We start from the raw sequence: 7,969 nt of genomic DNA, 5'->3' as shown, positions 1-7,969 counted from the left end.
TTACTGAAATCCTGTAACTTTTTATACTACATATGTTCTGGCTGTTTTTTATCCCACTTTTGTTGCGCTACAGCTCCTCCAGACAGAAATAATGTGGTAGCATTGGGGAAGCCTTCCAGAACAACTAATAAAGCCAGATAAATCCACCATGAATGCACTATTAATGGTCAGGGGTGATATGTAGCTTGGGAAGTCAAGGTTATCATTATTGTTGTTGTTGTCCACGCTTCACCATTAAGTCCCAGGGTGGGTCACAACAATATAAAATACATTATTAAAACCAGTTTAAAACTAGTTACACTCACAACTAGAGAGGATCCTAAAATATCTCTCTCTCAAGTGTCAAAAGCCAGGTTGAAGAGGTGCATTTTCAGCATAGGACAAAAACTGTACAGTGAAGGTGCCAAACGCACTTCTGTGGGAAAGGAATTCCTCAACATAGAGGGTGTCACAGAGGATGCCCTGTCCTGGGCCACCACCACCTGAACTTCTGAGGGTGGTGGAACTACCAAGGAACTACCACTTCTGTTGATCTCAACACCCAAGAGGGTCTGTAGGGAAGGAGACAGTCTTTCCAATATTTGGGACAATTCTTTTAGGGCTTTAAACACAAGTGTGAGCCCCTTTAATGGGGCCTGGAAACAGACAGGTTGCAGAACACTGGTCTAATTGACCTCATAGGATGTAATGGAATAATTCCCTACACCTGCCACCCCAAGGAGGAGTTTCCAGTTGCTCCTTACCTGGACTTAGCAGCACAGAGGTGAAGAAAATTCCCAGAAGAGCCTGCATGGTGATGGGAAGTGCACAGCGTGAGCTCTGGTGCAAAAGCTCTTTCAGTGAAACAAATGTTGTAACTCAAAGTATCTGCTAAAACATTCAGAGCAGCAGGATGAATAAAAAGATATGTTTCATTAGGAAATTCATTGCCATAAGATGCAAATGTGAGTTTCAGTTAGAGGTGTCCTATCCTCCAGAAAAGTCATGTTGAGAACTGAGCAAGCAGGGGATGTAACTGCCATTTTATATGTCATGTTTTCATCATATTTCAACCTGCACTATATGTGTATTGATAGTACTGATATATTACTTGTCTGCTGGACTTCACTAAGTGGTTTAATTAATTCAAATGGAGGGGGGAAATTGCATAAATTAAGGAGATCAAACATAATCTTTGTCATAGCCAGGTTGGATTGAAAGATTATCGTTACAAGATTTGCTATTTTCTTATGTAAATCATTCAGCCACGAACATCATGTACTGTTAACAGAAACTGGCTTTTCCCAGCAATGTCTCCTCCTGATGACACAGTCCAGCTCTACCTCTAAACAGGAGGTTTACCCTTTCCACTGTACAAAGAATCATAAGAGGCTTTTGAAATGCTCATCTCACACTGCCCAAATATCCAAAATACATTGCAGGAAACTCCCTGCCATGCAGAATGGCCAGCCTGGGCATCTTTCCCAAACCTCTCCCAAAACCTGGAGCTGACACTGCATCCAGTCAGGTTTTTGACTCTCCTTGGCAGAACGAGATCCACTCCCCCAGTCACCTGTTGCAGAGGAATAACAGGGCATTGGCACCTCCACCTCACACTAGGATCAAATGAACCTGGATTTTAACCTGGGATTCTCTGCATGCAAACAAGATGGTCTACCAATGAGGTACAGCCCTTCCGCAAAGAACAGCCCTGCTGGATCAGACCAAATCTAATCCAGCCTAGTCCAGCATCCTGCCCCGACCCCTGGTGGCCAATCAGATACCTCCCGGAAGCCTGCAAGCAGGACATGAGAGTATTATTATGACTATTATTATTAATTTATGTATTAATTTATATGCCACTTAATGCCTTGCAGTGGGAACAATTGGGGTTCCCAAACTGTGGTCCATGGACCACCAGTGGTCCATGAGCTTCATCCAGGTAGTCTGCAGCATGTCCATATTAAATATTCATATTGATTTTTAATTTTATTTTGTATTGCTTCTTTTGTTTTTAAATTGCATTTTATTGTATTACCATTCTGTTGAATGCAAATTGTGATGCAATAAAATGCCACAGAAGAAAACAAGCAATAAAAACTCAGTTAATCATCATACCACATCTAGTCCCATGTACTATGATTGCTGCCAGAGGCAGGAAAACCATGAAGAGGTCCACCAAGACCATTAGAGATTTTCAAGTATTCCATGTGGGGGGAAAGTTTGGGAACAACTATTCTAAGCAGTATAAAATTACACAAGCATTCAAATTATCCATAATAGCTACTTCTGCCTCTTACAGCTGGGATTCAGGGGCATGGTTGCCTCTGAACCGTCATGGCTAGTAGCCATGAATTTAAAGCCATTAAGCCGGGGGTCATAGCAACATACATGGGGGGGAAGGAGAAAGAGCGACAAGGTTAACGCGGGAAGAAAATGCTCACTTCCATCCTTGTGAAGCTACAACCCCACACACACTTACCTAAGTCTCATTCAATAGCACCATGGGTTTTTCTTCTGTAATCCTGTGCAAGCCTTCCTCAGCAGGGAACCCCACTGAACTCTGAGGGAGTTACTTCCAACTGAACCCAGGCAGACAGGGCGGAGGGAGGAGGGGAGCCTGGTACCCAGGTCCCATTTCACTCTGTGGGGTTTCGACTCTAGGGTAAACATGTCTACACAGGTAGAGACATCCTCACCTAAAGTGAGGTTATGCAGGTGAACCAGGCCTCGGTGGGGTGTAGGTTGTAGTGGGATGAAGTCTCCTCCAAAGAGGGGTGGAGTGAAAGGAGGAGGTGGGGCCTCACTTCAAGTGGATGCCAGCAGGCCTCAAATCCAGTCAAATGGATGAGGAGGAGCAGGAGAATGCAGGCTGAGGCCTAGTTGCCACAAGGCTCACCTTCGCTCCATCGCTTGAGCGTCTGCCTCCCCTTCCCTTCTTTCCCCCACAAATGAGAAAAGGGGCCAAGCTGCCCTGGCCTTCTTTTTACCTCTTGCTTTTCCATTTGATGGGGTATAACAGACCACTGTAGACCACTCCTCAGCAATCAAACATGTCCACTTTATTCCTCCGAGGCCACATCCACATGATACATTTCAAGGAATATGTTACCGCTTTAAAGTCATGGATTCCCCCAAAGAATCCTGGGAAGTGTAGTTTAAGAGCTGTGAGGCGGTCCCTATTCCCCTCCCAGAGCTACAATTTCCGGAGTGGTTTAACAATCCATCCTTCTTCCTAGGGAACTCTGGGAATTGTAGCCCTGGGAGGGGAATTGGAGTTTCCTAACAACTCTCAGTGTCCTGAACACACTACTGTCACCAGGATTCTTTGGAGGGAAGCCATGACTGTTTCAAGTGGCACGATACTTCTTTAAATGTATGCTGGATTTGGCCTGAGTTTACTTACCTTGCAATAAAGGAATGGAAGCACAATCTGCTGTCCACAGGGAGTGCACCACCTGTTAGGCCTTTCTGGTTGGGTATCATCTCAGCTCACTGGGAGCAATTTGAATGTCTGGGCAGTCAGTGACGGTTGCAAGGGGAAAGTGATATGCTTTGCAGATTTCTAAGAGGGACAACAAAATGGTTAGTCATGCCTGTCAGATCTTCTATTGTCGGGGGCTGTCAGATCTTCTATTGACATAAATCAGGGACTATAAACATCAGGCCCAAGGACAAAATGCCTCTCTGTCTGGCCCTCAAGACCCTCCCCAGTCCTTCTGTGCAACTTCATTGAGTGCTACAGCCTGGCTAAAGTTGTCACTGAACTCTGATGATGCTTCTCGCTTGCCTGGATAGAGGACAGAGAGGGGTGTGTGCAGAGCTTGGAAAATTTACTTTTTTGAACTACAACTCCCATCAGCCCAAGCCAGCATGGCCACTGGATTGGGCTGATGGGAGTTTTAGTTCAAAAAAGTAAATTTTCCAAGCTCTGGGGGGGTGTGTGCATATGTGTGTACAAAAACTAACCTAGTGTACAAAGGTAAAACTAACACTCAGTGTTCCTCCCACTTTTGCTTCTGGTCCTACCCACAACTGGTATGTGGTCCCTGGAAGGATGCAAAAGGAATTTGACCCTGGGGCTGAAAAAGGTTCTGCACCCTGATATGAATGGATGGGTTGTTTTCAGCCTAAGTCTAAGACTCAGGGAATGAACAGGGGGCACCTCTGCCTCTGCAGAGCAAAGACTCCAGCAAGTAGCAGAGCAATGCAGGTGCTCTGGCCGTTTACGGCTGCAAGCTCCTGGAATTGGAGCTGACTGAAATGACCTGAACCAGGAAGGGGAGTTTAAAAAGCGGTGAGAAGCCTTTTCCCCTCCACTGGAACCAATGTCGGAAGCCAGACCCTCACCAGCTGTGCCCAGACCCTTTCAAGACTTGAAACTGGATTGCTTTACTGGAATACTGAACCCTTGAATTGCTGACTTTGTTTTTGGAAACCAACATGGTATGTGGTGCTTGAACAAAACCCCAGACCCTCAAGCCTTGACAGATTTACAACCCAGCCACTGCATGGCCAGCTAATGGGCAATTGTTTTATGGAGCCATTAATCCCCCTGGTGCAGCTGGCAAAGAATGACAAGCATGTAAATTGCACAGAACCCTCAGATAGAGTGTAGTCTTTCCAGATAATCCTCTTCTTTGCTCCCCAGTCTACAAGTCAGTCTCTCTCTCTCTCTGATTTCAGTCTACCTAGCCTTTGCATACATTGGAACATCACAAGAGCCCTGCTGAGTCAGAACGAAGGTCCATCTAGTCCAACATCTTGTTCTCACAGTGGGAAGCCCACAAACAGGACCTGAGCACAACAACACTCTTCTTATCTGTGAAACCCAGCACCTAGCATTCTGAGGCATACTTACCTCCAGCTGGAAGTAACACATAACCATCACGGCTGGTAGCCACAGATTGTATTATGCTCCATGAATTTGTCTAAATTAATTTGTGTATCACCTGTTAGCGGTATACCCTCAGAAGGAACATTTTAGAATAATCCCTTCTACAAGGATCATATTTTGCCACATTCTTACCTGACCCCTTCCTGCAAGCATGTCAGGGATCCCTAAAATGGCTCCAAATGTTTAATTCCAGCAAAAAGTCTATGACCTCTGGGCAATTTGAATGGTAGAGCAACAGAATTACACAAACATTCCATTTCATTTCTTCAACTTTTATTTGTTTCACTCAGCAAAACACAGAGGAAAGGCTAAATTCAAACAAGGGAAGGTTGTATGCAAGCCAGGAGGAGGTTTCTTCAGTGCTTAGATGCTGCAAAAAGTACATTACGAGAGAAGCTTCGGCAGCAAGAGAGCCAGGAGGAATCCAGGTGAGGGAGAACTCTTGCTGGCTTGGAAGCCTTTGGCTGGTTTACACACTACATTTCGTAGAGAAGACCGACGCAAAAGAATCCCTTTTTGCGCTCGTAAGGTAACACAGGCAGATTCAGTAGAGCAGCCCTTCATGATGCTACTTACAATATGCTCTTCTGGAGATGAAAAACAAAGATGACCACACAGATGAATGGGCAGTAACTCCTAGTAGGCAAACAATTCCATTCACCCACCCAATTACAAACAAACAAAATCTTCAAAGTAGCATAAAAAGCCACAAAAACGTCCATCCATCAGAGTTAACTATTAAGAGGTAGCAAAAAAATGAAATATTAAGTTAAAACAGGACAAAAGAAAAGACAGGAAGAAAAGAAGAAAAATTATATCCTATTAAAAAGTCTAGCAAGAGCTTCCTCCTTAGTCAACCATCTTGGTAACAAAGCGCAGCCGCAGGGAAGATGGACTAACCATTTATATATATTTTTAATCAACCAGCCTATGGTCATAGCCTGTGCATGCTGCAGAGACACACTGAACATCTAATGCATATTTATGGCCCAATACAGTTTAGGACTTACAGTGTTCCAAAATAATTCAAGCATTGCCCAATTTTATATTACTGGGTTTTAGGGGAGAGATGGAGGCAGGTGAAGAAGATAATGGAAACTGCCTCAGATGGACTATCTGTCAGACATAACACAAGGAGCTGTCTATTGCCACTTGCCCTTTGGGAAAGATCCAAGGAGAGCAAGGGAAGCATGCCACCGTCCAGCTTAGCGTTACATCTGAACCTGGGCTTGTGGTTTGTTTCTCTCCAAACAAACCAAAGAAAGTGTTGAACAACAGAATTCTATTTGGAGCACCTGAACAAAGGCAGAAATGAAACTATGAAGTCATAAAAGCAGTGGCGGCTGGTGGCTCCATGTCAATGGGATTTGCTCCGGGTTTTAGTCCAAACTTTCAAGGCGTTATCCAAGGTGCTGAAGCAAATCAATACTTCATAACAATAACAAATACTAAATCATTTCAAAACATAACACAACAATCCAAGAAATAACTCAGTTTGTTTTACAATGGCTTTAAAACGTTGGGCTCGCATAATCAAAGTGTTATTAAAATATATCAGTTAATGACAAACAAAACAAATATTCCAATGCAATCGCATATCAGCAATACTATAACGAGTAGCCCTGTGTGGCAGACTGGCAGTACTATACCAACTGGTACAAAAACTAACAAAGGATAGAAAAAGTTTCACAGAGGCTAGAGATTTACAGTTTATATCAATGGTTCCCAAAAATTTTCTCCCAGGACCATCTGGAAATTGGTGAAGGACTTGGAGGACCAGTTATTGATTATTCTGCCTGTTGCATATTAATACACTGTGCTAGATGCTGCTTGTTTTTAATTGTATGTTTACAGACATGCCACGGACCACCTGAATGACGTTTGCAGACCACCGTGTGGTTCCTCCAAATAATGCCCTGGTTAATATGTAACAAAATGAGCATATTAATTTCATTCACACAAAACATCACATCTAGCCTTAAACTATGGCCCAAGATTGGTGCTAAAAGTCATCCTAGAGCAAAAAGGGGGAAAACCCACAGAACGAGCGTATCATCTAAAATCAGAATTACCGATACCTGTAAGTGTGACAAAATCAAAACAGTAAATGTCAGATCCATTACAATAGAGCAGCTCCTCCAAACATTTGCTTTTCACAGAAGAGCAGGCTGGACAAATCCTTCCGTTGGGCCTGTTGTCCATTGGTGGAACTGCAGAGCAAAAAGAGCAAGTGTAATGCTGATTGCCTTGGATTGCTATATAGAGGTAATGAAAATTGACCTACCTTCCAGGAATGTTCTGCCAGCAACTGAAATATTGAGTGGGACAGTAAGTACAGGAATACCCCGCTATACGTACCTTCACTTTACGGACACGCGCGAGTACGGATATACTCCATTCTCCACCATACCCCACTTTACGTAGGCTCGCTTTGCACTTACGGACACTTAATGGCATGACACCGCTGCCATCTAGTGGCAATTGCATGCAGTACATTCATCGATAAGTGAAAAAGGTAGTGCTTCACTTTAAGTACATTTTCGGTTTATGTACTCGCTCTGGACCCATTGCGTACGTTAATGCGGGGTATTCCTGCAATACTACCAGGCTTGAGGGAGGCCTGTGCAAGATGCTGTCTGTGTGCCCATGCCCACTGTTACGCTGCTTTCTCATCCCTCTCCCACTTCCATCCCAGCAAGGTGGGAGGAGAAGGAGACAGTCTGGTGATGAGCGACAGAAAAAGGGGTTTGTTCTTCCCTCACACACACCTCCCGCCAACTCCAGATCAGCCATCCTAGTTGTTTCCACCTCCTCCATCTCCCCCACCTCCTTACTAGGTATTGGTGGTCCCTGGATACCTTGGCAGAAAGGTGGACTAAAAAAATGCTTGGCACTTTGAAGATTGCCACAGGAGCATTTCAAGTGCCAAGGAGGGACAGAGGGACATCTCTTCCTGGCTTTGTAGCTATAGCAGCAGAAGTCAGGTGAATGCAGGAGGCTGGGATGGAGGGCAAATAGTTTGAAAATTGCAATCCAAACTGAAGAAAGACCCTCGGAGCCTTAATACTCAGCTCAAGTGGTAAGCAGTGATGG

The sequence above is a fragment of the Rhineura floridana genome, chromosome 15, assembly GCF_030035675.1.
Source record: "Rhineura floridana isolate rRhiFlo1 chromosome 15, rRhiFlo1.hap2, whole genome shotgun sequence".
Lineage (NCBI taxonomy): Eukaryota > Metazoa > Chordata > Lepidosauria > Squamata > Rhineuridae > Rhineura > Rhineura floridana.
The sequence above is the reverse complement of the archived record's forward strand: the minus strand, read 5'-3'. Positions refer to the sequence as shown.